We start from the raw sequence: 15719 nt of genomic DNA, 5'->3' as shown, positions 1-15719 counted from the left end.
TAATAGGAAAATAAACACACAGAAAGTTAGCTTTTGACTAAAAATTTCTCTTCTTTCCAACTCCAGCAAATGCCCAGCAGGGAATAAATAAAGACATAAATTTTAATTACATGTTTGCTTATGAAAGGCTGGGAATTCTTTGTAATACCAAGATGTGACTTTGATGCTGCATGTGCTAAAATTTACCTGTCCAGGAATAACTTATATTTATGAGAATTGGCTACCCCTTGGGAAAAAAAGGGCAAAAATAAGCCTAAATGAGTTTTGTGGTGTTATTATAGGCCAAAGAAATTCAGGAAGTGAATGGACATGGGGAAGGAGATCGGAAATTATGAACAGTGTCTGGTCGGTGCATGAATAGGGCAAGAAATAAGGAAGCTGAATTATTGTCTGCTGCATTTATTTTAGTCCTGCGTGACTCAATAAACTCATTTCAAAGGGGAAGTAAAAATAGAAAGGAGAGAGCAAAAACCCACATGACACCTCCAGGGACAGCATCCTTTTGCAGCATCTGAAGACCCTCCTCTCCCTTACAGTCCATATAAATATGGACTCCTGATAATTGATTTGTTCTGACATTAAGTTTTATAGGAGACTAATGTTGACTCAATGTTTTGCTGTAGACTAAAGGAGAAGAGACATTCAGCGTTTGGGCCAAGACTGAAGTCTACTGTCTACTGTATGTCTGTCAGAGGAAATGTCTGCCTGCCATGCTGCAACCACACAGGTTGGGAACACAGCCTGCTGAACATCTCAGGGCTGTGTTCACAGAAGAAGAAAAAGCATCTCAGAAAGAGCCTTCTGCAAGTTCCTTGCAGTTCTCATTCTCATGGAGTTTGAGCCAATATTGCTCCAATCATAAGCAAACACACTGGACAATCTAACGCTAAGCACCGGCGTGAAGATGCATATACACACAATGTACATGTATTTTAAGCAAAGTGACTAGAAAGGAAGCTTTTGTGACATCAGCAACCACAGGAAAACAACAGGAAATAAGCTAAAAATAAAATACAAATATCAGCTGCTTGCTATTTTAATAGTGTCATTTTAATGACCTGGTGGCATCCATTCTTTACATCCTTGGACTAAATTAGGAGCTGGAGATGTCTAGCTGAATGTGGGAGATGCAGTCCCAGAGGACCTGAACAGCAACAGGTCAGAAGGCAAGGCTACAAGGTTCAGCAGGCTACAATGCAGAGATGGAGGAGCATCCATCTGCCCAGACAGGTCAGTGCTCCAGCTGGCACAGACACTCCAGAATGCTGGACTCTGCTCCAGCCTGCTCTGGGCCATGCTCTCATGGGCACCTTTGTGCCATCAATGCCTGCTGTTACAGCCGCCTCAATAAGAAAATCAACAATAAATCCAGGTGATTTCAGCACAGAAGTACCCTAAGCTCAAAGATGTGTTGATGCAATTTTTTTTCCTCTGTGTTAAAAATCCTATAGAAAATTCAGTGTTCTACAAAGAATTCTGTAGATTTTTTTCTTAAATGTTAGATGGTGTAAACAAAAATACTTCCATTGATTTTTGATTGTAAATACAACATAGCTAGAAAAAGTTGGTTAAGTGTTGCCAAAAGGCCAGATAAAAATAACTTGGGAGATAAATTGTATTTGAAATACTGAATCCCTAAGGGCCAAAGTAGAATAAAATGTTATTGTAATAGTTGGAATACCTTACAATATATCCTTAAAACCTTCTCTCATGAATAAAAAAGGGGTGGAAAAAACCTACCTGCACTATAACTCTTAGTTCACACAACTGTGAGAGTGTAGATAAAGGAAAATCTCAGCTACTGGGAAATTGCATGTCTGCCAGTAAAGCTGAAATCACTTTAATATTTATGTAATTTTGTAATTTAGAGTTTATGCACTGCAACAGAAAGTTCATACAAAAAAAAAAAAAAAAGATCCTCTCTGCATAGCACTGTAGAACAGCTGCCGCAGAAGGAAGCACCTGCATCCTCATTACTACAGCATGGGTGTTTTTGTAGTTGATCAATGGGTTTGCAAGTAGAGATTTTTTAAGAGGGAGATGGAGGTTAATAGATATTTAATTTCAGTTCAACTCTCCTATGCCTAATCCTTTCACGTCTTACGTAATTCTCTGCATTCACATTGTAAAGGCTGGAATAGGAAACCTTTCCATTCTGTACAATAAAATGGCTATGACAAAAGATGTCCTGGCCTCTGGAGATACTTCAAGGAGAAGTGCATTAAAGTTCCACAACTTGTGAAAGGAAGGAACAAGAAATTATAGTTTCTACTTATTCCCCAAAGAAATAACTGGAGAGCACACTGGAGCTCAAGCTCCTCCACTTTTCAGATTATAAGAGGGTGTGGGAACATTCTTTGTGCTGAGACACGTTTTCATCTCTTTCAGGCTAGCTACAAGGGACCTAGGTAGTACTCAGGAAAGGGATATTCACAGGGAGCCAGATCACAAGCTTTGTGACAAATGAGCCAAAAAATTATATGAGTTTCAACTCAGCTAAGTAGTCCAATACAAAACCCCCAAAATCTAAGCACAGTCTCACATGAAGATGTGCTTTGCCCTGATATGCTCAGGAAAACTGTAGGTTCTGTTGAGGAACCAACTCCTTCGCCAAATTGCACATAATTGAAAATACTTTCAGAGAAATAATTCCTTTCAGAGCAATCTCTGGACTATAACACATTTGTCATGAAAGATAATTTTCAATATTCTAGAACAATACCTCATTTTCAGAGCACAAAAACTTTTTCTCCTGTTCTTAGGTTTTCACTAAACCAGATAATAACAACTGTGTCACTGAGGTTTTTTTGTTTAAACTGTGCAGTACTTTATTTTGTACTTTATCCATGAGAAAATATATTTTTACATGTTACCTGTAACTAAGAACCTGGACAGGAGGAAGTTATTATGAGGAATGGTAGTGGACGCATTTGCCTTAATGGGACAGTGTTTCATGGAGTGTCCACTGAAACTACTTAAATAGAGAGCTAGGTTTATTCCATGTAATCTATCTTAGGGTACACAGTTGCCTCTCACTCAAGGCACTTAGTCTAAGTGGGGCTTGACTCTCATCTGTAGTTTCCCTCATTTCCAGGGAGGAACGAGGTAAATTCTTGCTCTTTCTTCCTTAATATCCCTGCACAGGAAAACTGCAGAGATGAATGGTTTACAAAAACACAAGCCCCACAGTCCCCTCCCCCACATTTTTGTGAGACTAAGAAAACAAATAGATTGTTTAACTAAGACTTTTAATAAATAAGCATTTTCCAATGCAAAACTGTTATTTCAAAGAATCACAAACAATTATCAAAAAGCTGAATACAATATATATATTACATAAGACAAACATTTGAGGGCATTTTCTGGCTGCAGCCACTAGACCCACTGTCAGTTCCAATAGAAGAATCTTTCCACCTCTCCAGCATTTATGGACAGACCACCACAGAGACACTGAGCACATAAGCAGTCAGGAATGTTTTGCAGTTGCTTAATGAGGAGGGCCAAGGATTAAAAAGGAGAACACCACACTTCCACTACCCCATTTCAAATAACTTCATTTCATGCTTTCTGATATGATTATAGAAGGGTAGTACAAGATATATATGATGAATAATTTTTTGTTATTTTGAGTCCACTAAGTACTCAGAATACAGTGAAAAATCTCTCAGCCATAACTGAGTCTTGATGGAAACGAGGTAACAGACACACCAGGGACACTCACTCCTGGTACTCTACAATCCCAGACAGCAATGTAGAGGCACTGTTCTAGGACACTACAAGTCATGTGGTGTATTTTAATAAAGATGCTTTAAAACTATTTGCACTCTCCTAGATTATTCAGCCAAAAATTTCTTTATACACAGTCACATATTAAATTGAATTATCATCCTTGTAACCTCCACCCAGACTGGAATACAAAACTCTGAAATGTAAAAATATTAACAAGAAATATCATATGACGAGAAAGGCTTTTCTTGCAGCATTTCCAGATGAACGGGAGGCAGGAAGTAGCAAAAAACCTCACAAAAATAAAAAGTCTATTCTTATGTGAGATGCAGCCAGACTGTACAGAACTTCAGGGCATAGCAGCCTGGATGAACTTCAAATAAGGGTCCAAACCTTAAGATGATCATTTCCTGAGGTTTCACCACCATGCTAGAAGGACATATTTAATTTTATAGACAGTTAGGAGCCTGTAAATATGGTGAAATATTTCCAAGATTTTCTCAGTCAACATCTCTCCAAACAATTTGTGTCTGTCTCACCATTCCTTTAATCATATATCTTCTGCCAAGATGAGTATCTTCACAGTCACATTTCTACCTCCCTAACCAGATCAGATCTACTGTTGTGCAGTTCCAATACAGAATTCAGCCTCAAGAAAATGATGTGCTACAAAAACACAAGGAAGGAAATTAATGGGGGTGGGGAAAAACGGGTTTAATGAAAAAATTATAAAGTACTGTTTACTCTCACGCCACTAAATAATGGACATTGTAACAGATTTACTCACTTGGGTTGAAAATAATAAACAGATTCTGGTATTCTTTGAAGTAATTACAGATCTCCACCCTTAGTTTCACATCAACAGCTGTCTGGAAAATTCAAAATAAACCGAACTAAAACCCCAGAAATGCACAACTATTACTGAATTGTTGCAAACTCCCTAAAGATAAAGCCAGAAAATGTAAATATAAAGAGCAACTACAGATGTAAGCAGTTACTTTATACACCTAAAAGCCATTTCTAATGAGCAGCAGTGTCCTGGTTCAGGGCAAATTTGGGAGAGAACCCCCAAAGAGGCTCCTCTAGGAAAGCAGATTCAATCAGCCCCTCCCCCTGACCAGTACAGGAGAAAACACCTCCTTGGAGAAAAGTGGAAAAAATCTGTTTATTAAACAATAAAACCTAAACAGTATTAAAGAATAAAACCTCTTGCTGCTCCAAAAGAGATGACAAACTCAGAAAGTCCCCTCCCTGGGTTGCAGCTCAGCTCACTCAGTCTCTGATCAGTGCTGGAAATGCCACATGCCAGACCCGGCCCAGTGGGCCACAGGTGTGAGTTGCTGGTGCTCCTCTGGGTGTTCAGTCCATGTTGTAATCACAGAGCAGGTTTAAACAGGTCCAAAGAAAAAGAAAAACCACAGTCCAGGGAACTTCTTTGCCTCAGATAGCTAAATTAAGTAAAGCAAAGGAGAGCTCTGTCCCGCTGTCTGTCCATCCACAGACAACACAGTCCAGGAGCAGGAATGTGGAGGAGTGAGAGCAGTGTCTGAAAACAAATTGCGCACTTCTTCTCTTCCCCCTGCACCCTCTGGAACAAGTCTTAAAGGTGCAAAACTTATTATTCGTTATAAACAGAACAAGACGATTGAGGATGAAAGCATCATATAGTCAACGTAGGACAAGCAGAAACTATATTAAGCAAATGTAGAACAAGGAGGTAAATTAGGCCTGACATACTGTACTGCATTATTCAGGTCAAATATTTAGTAGCACCAGAATTTTACCAAGCCAAAAACCTCAACTGGAAAGCAGGCTTTACTTTCCACCACTCCTGACTAGATTTTAGTGATTACTTAATTGTACACTCAGCCCATTTTTGGAGAACACCCAGTAAGAGGAGAAGTAGTCTCTGAAGTCATTACTTTATCATGTCTTTAGAAGCCAATCCCATAACTCCCTTGAGTTAGACAAAAATCAAAAGAGTACGTGAAGGCAAATCCTAGTCCCACAATCACTGAAGCATACATATCCAACTTCTTATAAGCACAGTGTCTCCTAAGTAGCCATCACTGATGATATGTGGAAGATGTCCTTAATAGCATGAATATAATCATTACATATCTACTCCTTACAGTCAAACACATCAGGCTTGTGATTCTGTCGGGGAAACGCAAATTTTAAAACCTCTTATTTATGGATCAAGTTTCAAAGTTTTCGTTAAGTTGGTCAACTAGTAAACGCCTTCATTATTTTTTTGGGCTTCTCACCAAAGGAGACAGCATGTTTCTGGGGGCAAGCACTGTTTTTGTGTACATTAATATTTGAAATTTTACAGTTAAAATTTTAAACCTTGTACTAGAACATGTGAATGGAAGCAGGAAGCATTCCAAAATTTAGATCCAAATTATCAGACCATCTTCTGATCCCCAGTAAACACTTCTCAGTGCTGAAAATGGCAGATGCACAGTCTCTGCTGCCTCATCTGCTTTCTCTCTATTATAGTAATTTTTTTCTCTATTTAATTCAAATTACTTCAAAATGACAGGGCAAAGGCAATACCTGACTAAGCTCGGGATTTTTTTCTTTCCTATCAGCTATGCATCTCCCCTCAAGTGTCATTAGGAAAACCATTGCCATTTTCTGGCACATATCCTCTTTCAAAGGCCAAGCATGACAGAGTTGAGAGCCCTGAAAAGCCAGTAACACAATTTGAAGGCACATTCCATATTGTACAGGTACAATAGTAGGAATGTCATGTACAATTTCAAATCAAACTTCTGCATACTTCAAAACTATGTTGCCTTTACAGTCGGTCAAAGACTGGTATAATTGTAGGGCATGATGCACAATACAGCTTCTTTGATGCTTCCCCTGCCAAGGAAGGGAGCCCAGGACAACCAGTGCTTTGGAGAGAGGAGTCCCATACCTGTTGTGCCTAGCAAAAAAAAAAAGCCTCATTAACAAAAAGCAAGCTACTAGAGAATTACACTCAAATCTGCCACTGTAGTGATGGAGAGACATGCTATCCTTGTATCTATCTTGCTCAACTCCTTCCCAAAAGCATTTCCACCTGAGTCACCACAGATTGGCACAATCCTCACTCCACTCAGCGTGAATGCGAGTGCTCCCGGTGCAAGCAGGTGTTTGGGTCAGCCACTGACACAGCCACCTCCTGAGGTGCTTCTGCTTTCTCCCAAATACATCAGTCACTTTGTTCATTCACCTTGGAAAGTTTGCTGCAATTAACAGCTTATTTGTCTCCACTCTTCTCAGAATGTTCCAACTGCATGATAAAACCATCATTCCAGCACTGCTTCCAAAATTAAATGCTCATCCAGCTTCAATCGCATCATCCAACACCTGGGGAGGAGCCAGAGTCAGGAGGGAAGTTGCTAGCCCAGAACCACTCTGAGCTCATGCCACATTTCAGGAGCTCAAGGCTTTTCTTTCCATCTAGATGAACCAAGCTGACAGGTGAGCAATGTGGCTTGAATTCAGACTTGTGCTCCCCAGGTGAGCATCCAGACAGCCACTCAAAACAAGCCACCATGAAGATAAAAATTTTTCTGACCAACAGACAAAAACTCACAAAGAAAGAAATAACAGAAGGGCCTTTCTTTTTCATTCCAGCTTACATCTACAAACAACTGCTTCATATTCCATTTTTATGAGGATATTAAAAAGTATTAAAGTGTCACCTGCTGAGTGGAAGCTGTTATTAGATTCCACTTAGTCCAAAGTAGCACAAGCCTTTTATAATACCACAGCACTATTTTTTCAAGTGGAAAGAGGGGAGAGAAGTATCTGCTAATATGCAGCTGTGAAACAGAAATTGTCAGTCAATCAGGCTTAGATTTTGAGGAACACCCACTATAGGATCTCCACAGATGAAAATTTTCTTTTTAATTAAAAAAAAAAATCAACACATAATCTGTTACTAAGTTGAACTTTTCATCATCATTTCCATAGCCCGCCTCACATAATTTTTATGAGCATGTAAAGAATGTACACTTCTTCTGATTATTTATGGAAGATAGGTTTTATATAAACTTTTAAAAATTCCTGTAATTAAAAAAGCCACTTGCTTTGGGGGGAGAGTGGCTGTTGTGTTCCGCTCCAAGCAGAGCACAAATAATGGGAGTTAAAAATCGGTCCACTAATTACAGATCTTAAGCTTCAGATTATGTCAGCTACTGGACTAGTTAAAGAATAAATCTTTTCTGCAGTCTTGCATAATAAATGAATTATGTGAAATCACAATCTAGGCATGGACAGCTCACAAACGAGACCAAAACTGATGTAAAAGTAACCATAAAATCAGAGGAATGGTAAGAACATTAGAAATTTATTTAAAATTAAGTATAAAGACTGTTAGGGAAGAAGCCTAATATAGAAAGTTCTGCTTATCTACTATTCAAATACATCATTATGATTTAGCATGACTTTGACAGCACAGCATGTTCACCATTGAATGTGGGTTTTTTCCTTTCTTATGTCCTCCCATCTTACTTGTGGTGGAAAAGACATTCCTCTCCTCATGTAACTACTTCTTGCGCCTTGCGGCTTCCCAAGACTGTTCCAACATCTCACACACACAACAGAAGCAAATGGTGGACCCAAAGGGCCTTACTTCTTATCCACAACTGGGTATGAAAGATTTGAGTGTTGCAACACGCCCTGGAGTTGCTTAAGGGAAAGCCAGCAGCCTCCTAAGCAGCTGCAAAATACATTATGTCAGAGGATTCTGGATAATGTTCACCCTGACTGTTGGTAGATTAGAAGCAGAGGGACCCAGCATCTTGAGACTGTCACCTGGGAAAGGCAGCAGTTTCGTAGCTCCTGGATCTGCTAAGTCTATTTAACTTCATCTTGGGCCCAGCTAAACTCTACCTCAGTTTGAGGAAGAACAATGTAACATGGCACACATCACCAGGGAAATGTGACAAACCCTTGAGGTAAGAAGGCTCTTATAGGGTCGGAAAATATTTAAGCACTGTGAGTAACCAAGTAGTAGGGTACTTTCTGAGGCTTTATCCAATTCTTCTTTGGCTGATGAAAACAATGACTTATTTTCATAGTGATGGTTAAAAACCAATCTGTTTCCCTGCACAGAAACAGCCAACACCAGAAAGAACTGTACATTTTTGCACCTACTTTTTGTAAGTAGTAATACTAATACCTTATCCCTGCATACTATGAATCAGCCTAGACATGTATCAGATATACTCCCCAGTAACAGGAAGCAAAAATCCATTATAGATTACAGGGCAACATGGTAAGTTATACATAATACAGAACCAACTTAAGATCATTATGCTTCTTAAGCCCCCTTCCTGCAGATAAAAATTGGACTCAGGACCTCACTGATAACTCCCAGTCCCACAGGCAGACATAGAACCCACTTCTAGATGCCAGAACTCTCATTTGAATATTTATATGTTTATTTTATAATGACACCTTAATATGAAATGTAGCAGTGAAATGTATGAAAGATATCTTATCTCTGAGAGAAATGCAAAACATCAATTTTTTGAGAGCTGTGCTCATAGTTGTTCATCAATGCACTATTGCCTTGACAGCCTTTGATTTCCACTCCTTCTATATTCAGCACTTATCTTAGAGAAAATTTTTAATTTTACAAAGCTGCCATGTCTCTATTATTTTTATAAGCACTACAGGCATCTCATACATTGTCTTCAAGTTTGTCAATGCAGCCAGCAACATATGTCTGCCTTTTGCAAATTACACTACAGGCTGAAGAAAGTGACTTATCTTCTTAAGAGTGCAGAAGACTGCACTTCATGTCTTGAAACTACTTTCCAATACATAATTACTACTATTCTGTAAAGATAAATAGAAATGCCAGAGCGCTGGCAATTAACCATGTAAAATATATTTTTTAAAATATTGTTACATAAAAAACTTCTGTAATTGAAACAAGACTCTGAATACAAAACACAGTAGTATTAATTCATACCTATTGTGTTGTCAACAGTTAACCACATGACTAATACCACATGTAGCCTGGAACAAGAAAATCTATTTTTCTGTCTCTTTGTCTCTGCTGAGTTAATCTCCATTATTGTATTTTCATGGTTGATGCATTTAGAAAACAAGAATGCAGAAATTGTTTTGCAAACCAGAAGTAGCAGAAAAGTTTGCATTAACTTTTCCTTTTCATAATATATTTATATATTCATTTTAACTGCCTCTAAAAATATACTGTCCAGTATATTTTCCCTAAAAATATGCTGTGCAGTATTTTGTATTATGCATTGCATAATACAAAATACTTAGTCTATTAAGTTATACCATACTATTCTACCACCAAGCAATTTTACACAGAAATCTTATGTAATGGATTTTATTAAATACAGCCCTTAATAATAAGCTCCATGAAGACTGGTTTTGATTACTGATCAAAATAAAATTCACAATAAAATTACTGATCACAATAAAATTCAAAAGGTCATGAAAGGTATTGAAAGGCATATCAGCTGACAGTCCGGAGATTTAACAGCAGAACTGCTTTCTAACATCACCTCTAAGTTACTTACATTATTTTTTCCAAGTGACTTAGAATTATAATATTCTTATATCTTGAACTATTTCTCAGTTGACTCGGAAATATCAGCACTGACATACTGATGCCAACTTGTGAGTGTAAGCTACCACCATTAGTCCAATGCATCTGCTGAAGTACGCATCAATTTGACCCACAGCATCCTTGCTAAAATATTGTTACTGGGGTCTTCAGGTGACATTGACTTCAATGTTGAAAATTCTTTCAGAACTTCAAGAAAATATTGATATTTATATCACTGACCTCTTAGAAAATGCTAGCTTTCACTCCCTTGTTGAAAAGAAAATACTCAGGACAAATAAATGTAACAGGTGTTAAAACTTGCTGAAAAAAAGCTCTTGAAAAACTGAAATCTGACATTAAAAATTGAAAAGTTTTCAGCTCTTGATAATGCTTCCTACTTAGCAGCAGGCTCAGAAGATCCTTCTCTTTTTTCATACCAACAGAACTTTCACAAAGATTTGCAAAATTATTGATAAATTGAAGAACAGAAATATTTGAGCCCTTAAAAACCTTGAAAATATGGATAATGGGCTGAAAAAGCACGTTATTCTGGCATGATACAGTCATTATATGTTTTTTAATGGAAGACCCATTGTATCCCATGATTTAATAAAGAAAGAACAGTTATCCCTGATGAATAAGAAATGCCAGTTGTTTCCTCCCCTCCCCATTCCACTCCACTGGTATCCTTGAATGGTGGCTTTTGTAGACTATGATTACAACATGTATTGTGGTATAAATAACAGTTATATAGTTTTACTTCACCAAATCTGAGTTCTTGGTAGTGAGTGTATTTAATTCAGCAGCCTCCCAAAATATTGGCAAATTTCTCTTTATCCTCTACAATAAACCCCTTTACTGGTTTCAAGTGAGCTCTGCAAAGCAAGGTTTTGTTTGCAAAAAGCAAGATTTTTCAGTGTCTAAAATGAAAACCCAAGAAATCTGTCCGGTTTTCGGCTGTTTGGAGGGCCTGGAAAGGCCCGGAGTGGCCTTGGGGCAGCCCGCGTATCAAAGGACGAGAAGAGGCTTCAGTTCTTCTTTCGGTCTTTATGTTTATTAAATGTTTATCTAAAAGATTTTCTTTCGGCCCGACAGAGGTCTGCTCAGCAGCCAGCCATGAGCACACTGTCCTGCCCTCCGGACAGTCACCTATCTTTATACCCAAAGTTGCGTGTACAATATTTATCATTTTTCCCCAATACCTTTCACCCTTATTGACCAGTGCACTTTTAGTAATGACCAATCCCAAAGTGCCACCATCACCACAGAAGATGGAGGAGAAGAAGAAGAAGAAGAAGGACAGGACACACCCCAATTCCTCCATCTTACTTCTCTAAACCCCCCTGTACAGAAATCCTAAACCCTGTATCTCACCCTCTAATTAACTAATCCCTTCACCATTCACCCCGGTGAAATCCTCCTATCCTCATACAGGTGTCGTCTCCTGTGTAGGATCGAAGTCCAGCCACCAGACACTTTTGGCAACATTCCAGGACTCCCGAGCCCCCCAAGGGTGGTCTCGGTGGCTCGGCACCTCAGTCCTGAGGTGCTGAGATCCCACAGAAATCTAATCAGGTAAAAGCTGGTAAGGCTTTGCTAGTTTGTAGCATAGCTAGGTCTATAACGTGCTGCAGAACAAAATCATGGCTTGGAATTTGTAAGCAAAGTGGTCTGCAGGTCATCACAGAATTTAGAAATGTCACTCTTCCTAATATAGCATTAAAATTCGGAAGTCAGAGTAATTCACTAAAACATTCAACATTCATTAATGTTTTTCACCACCCTTCTGCATCATGTAAGACAGCCACAGAAAACACAGTGTTAGAAAAGCATTGCTGTAATTCTCCACTAAAGAGAGAAAAAGTATTAGAAATGAGTATTCAAAGCCCTTCCAATACCTTACCTGGAATTATCAAATACAGACTTTATTTTCAAAGCCATGTATTACATAAAATGACTGTGCCTCTCCTTTATAGCAAAGGTGAAAACTACAATGCACTAAAGAACCATATTTCAGTCTCTGCATCTATCAGGATAAAAGCAGTTATATGGGAATGATGTATTCCTGTCTCATGTCGAGCCCTGATGTCTGAATTCAAAACTAACCACTTTATTTCTATTCATCAGGACATATTCTTATCTATACAATATAAAATAAAGCAAATACATTTCACATGAAAGTATGATCTGAAATTGAGGTCCTATGGAAGATACTCTTTTATACCCCCATTAAGGGACCCACCGTGCCTTTGCATTAACCTCACAGCAACTAGGATGGCTGATCCCAAAACAGCACATGTTTGTACACATTCTCAGCACAGCCCTGGACCTGAGATTTTATAAAGTTTAGGTTTCTTTCATTCCCAACGTTTTAAACAATAGATGGCAAGCATTATTATTTCTGCAATGAAAAATTGCTATTGTCAGCTACCAGCAGGATGGCAACACAAGTGCTCAAACACGATGTTCTTCTCCATTGTTTTACTTCCTCACACCTAACTGATTTATTAGCTGCTTTGCTTTTGTTTTGAAAAGAAAGGCATGAGTCACAGAAGAAAAATAATATGTTCTTGGTATAACAATTACCAGCCTGGTTTAGCCATTGCTGCCATGAGTTTTAGATGGCTTTTTTAGTACAAAACTACTGTAAGTTTTGATAGGTAAAGAGGTGAAAGAAACAGAGGTAAAAAATATTAAATATCAGTATCATCTTCATTTCACCGAGAGCTTAAAAAAAGCAGCAACTGTATCTATATGAGAATCTCAAAGGAAGACAATCCTACCAAAGAAGACCAAATGCTGGCATCTACCACACCAGTCCTTTTCCTACACCCAACTGAACACTAAATGCTAAATCAGCTACACTGACATGAGGCCACACAAAGTGCAGGTTTACTCAACCTTCCATCACAGAGGCATTGAGATGACAAATAGTATTTTCTTCTACAAAATTTGGACTAAAAAATCTGGGAAGATTTGCAGCTGGCTAAATAATGGATTTTGGTCCCCCTTCTCAGTTAGATATTCAAGGGAAAAGAAGACATTACTCTTCAGATACATACAGAACTTGAGGCAACAAAACTGCAGAAAATTATCCAGACACCAGGCAATACAATGCCCTTTTGTTGTGCAAGCACATTTGTTATTTGCAGCATTTTCATCATGACTTTGCTCAAGGTATACCATAACCAATGTACTTGTCTGTCTACAGGCATATAAATCCCAACACAAATACAGAGTACCCCCTCCTAACATGACACAAATGAGGAAGTGGGACTTCCTTTAATCAGTACTGTTCTGGATCTAAAATTATATGTGCTGGTCACTCAAACATCCAGTTTCCAGCAGCCCCAGGTTGCCTTTCATGTGAGAAAATCACATGCAAAAATCCAGATTCAAGACTTTTCTGATAATATTTAAAAGAATGAACCAAAGGTGCTGGCTTTCTAATTGTGAGACCAATACCATGGGAACATACTAGTTCACACGAATCACTGGCTCACTTCAGCTGCAAAACAAACCCAGTGGTTTGTCTGAGATTTTCACTAGGGATTTGTACTGAGATTGATATAAAGGAATATGCCAAGCCTACCTGGAAGGAAACAGAAGAGGTATATACCCAGGAAATGAGAAGGCTGAGGTACTCTAATGACCCTTTTGCCTTGGTCTTCCCTGGCAAAAGCTCCAGTCACTTGCAGAAGGCAAGGCAGGAATTTGGAGAATGAAGAACTACCCACAGTAGGAGAAGATCAGGTTCAAAAATATGTAAGGAACCAAAAGGTCCACAGTACTTGACGAGAGGCATTTGAAGGTCCTGAATGAACTGGCAGAGGAAGCAGCTAAGTCATTATCCATCACATTAGAGAATCACTGCAGTTCGGTGAAGTTCCAATTGGAAAAGAGGAAACAAACCTCATTTTTAAAAAGGAAAATTAAAAGGAGCACCTCTTCCCTGAAGACAGGCTAAGATATTTAGGGCTGTTAAGCCTGTAGAAGAGGCTTTGTGAAGCCCTTACAGCACCTTGCAGTACCTGAAGGGGACTAAAGAGAGGCAAGAGAGACAGTAGTGACAGAACAAGGGCAAAAGCTTTAAACAGAAAGAGAGTAAGTTTGGATTAGATATTAGAAAGAGATTTGTTATTGTCTAAAACAGCTTGCCCAGAAAAGCTGTGGATGCTTGTCCCCAATCGTCTTGTTCTGTTTATGCTGAATAATAAGTTTTGCACCTTTAAGACTGGTTCTGAGAGTGAAGGGGGGAGAGAAGAAGCATGCAGTTTGTTTTCAGACACTGCTCTCACTCCTCCACATTCCTGCTCCTGGACTGTGTTGTCTGTGGATGGACAGACAGTGGGACAGAGCTCTCCTTTGCTTTTACTTAGTTTAGCTATCTGAGGCAAAGAAGTTCCATGGACTGTGAGGGTTTTTTCTGTTTATTCCCTTTTCTTTGGACCTGTTTAAACCTGCTCTGTGATTACAACATGGACTGAACACCCAGAGGAGCACCAGCAACTCACACCTGTGGCCCACTGGGCCGGGTCTGGCATGTGGCATTTCCAGCACTGATCAGAGACTGAGTGAGCTGAGCTGCAACCCAGGGAGGGGACTTTCTGAGTTTGTCATCTCTTTTGAAGTAGCAAGGGGTTTTATTGTTTAATACTGTTTAGGTTTTATTGTTTAATAAACAGGTTTTTCCCACTTTTCTCTAAGGAGGTGTTTTCTCCTGGACTGGTTAGGGGTGAGGGGCAAATTGAATCTGCTTTCCTAGAGGAGCCTCTCTGGGGGTTCTCTCCAAAATTTGCCCTGAACCAGGACAATACCCCATCTCTAGAAGTGTTCAGGGACAGGCTGGATGAGGCATTGAGCAATCTGGTGTAGTGGAAGATGTCCCTGTCCACAGCTTGGAACCAAATGATCTTTAAGGTCCCTTCCAACCCAAACCGTTCAGCAATTCTGTGGTTTTCACAGTACATTCCTCTTCTGTAGAAGTTTTGTCATTAGCAGCTGGAGGCAATTGCTGATTGGTGTCTAGATTAGGCTTCGTGCAGCAGTCAGTAGGGAAGATGAAAAAACTTAGATAACCAACCAAGAAAATTACTGAGTTTGGAGGGTTCTTACATACACAGCAGAGGTTCTTAGCTCTGAGCTTTAGGAAGTGTGGGCCTGTCATTTCATTTTGGGCTGCACATGTTTCTCACAGAGTTTGCCTTCCCATTGATCTTAATGTGATCTGGCTTTCTTTCAAGTAATATTTTACTAAGTTTCTTTGAAAACTAGGCACTTTTACAGCTAGCTTAGTTGGGCCAAATTTTAACAGGCCAAACTCTCCCTGACTTAAAAATTGGGCAACAGAATTAGTTTTCCAAATTACATCAAATGTAGTAATACAGATTTTTTTTCCTTAATTCTT

At 39.0% G+C, this 15719-nt stretch overlaps 1 protein-coding gene across 2 annotated transcripts in view; it reads right to left on the bottom strand.

Moving 5' to 3' along the window:
* RAMP3 (receptor activity modifying protein 3) overlaps nucleotides 1-15719 on the bottom strand; it is a 51119-nt gene that overhangs the window by 9581 nt on the left and 25819 nt on the right. The gene's annotated exons all lie outside the window — the stretch shown is intronic.

This window comes from Zonotrichia leucophrys, chromosome 2 (genome assembly GCF_028769735.1).
Source record: "Zonotrichia leucophrys gambelii isolate GWCS_2022_RI chromosome 2, RI_Zleu_2.0, whole genome shotgun sequence".
Classification (NCBI taxonomy): domain Eukaryota; kingdom Metazoa; phylum Chordata; class Aves; order Passeriformes; family Passerellidae; genus Zonotrichia; species Zonotrichia leucophrys.
The sequence above is the reverse complement of the archived record's forward strand: the minus strand, read 5'-3'. Positions and strand labels throughout refer to the sequence as shown.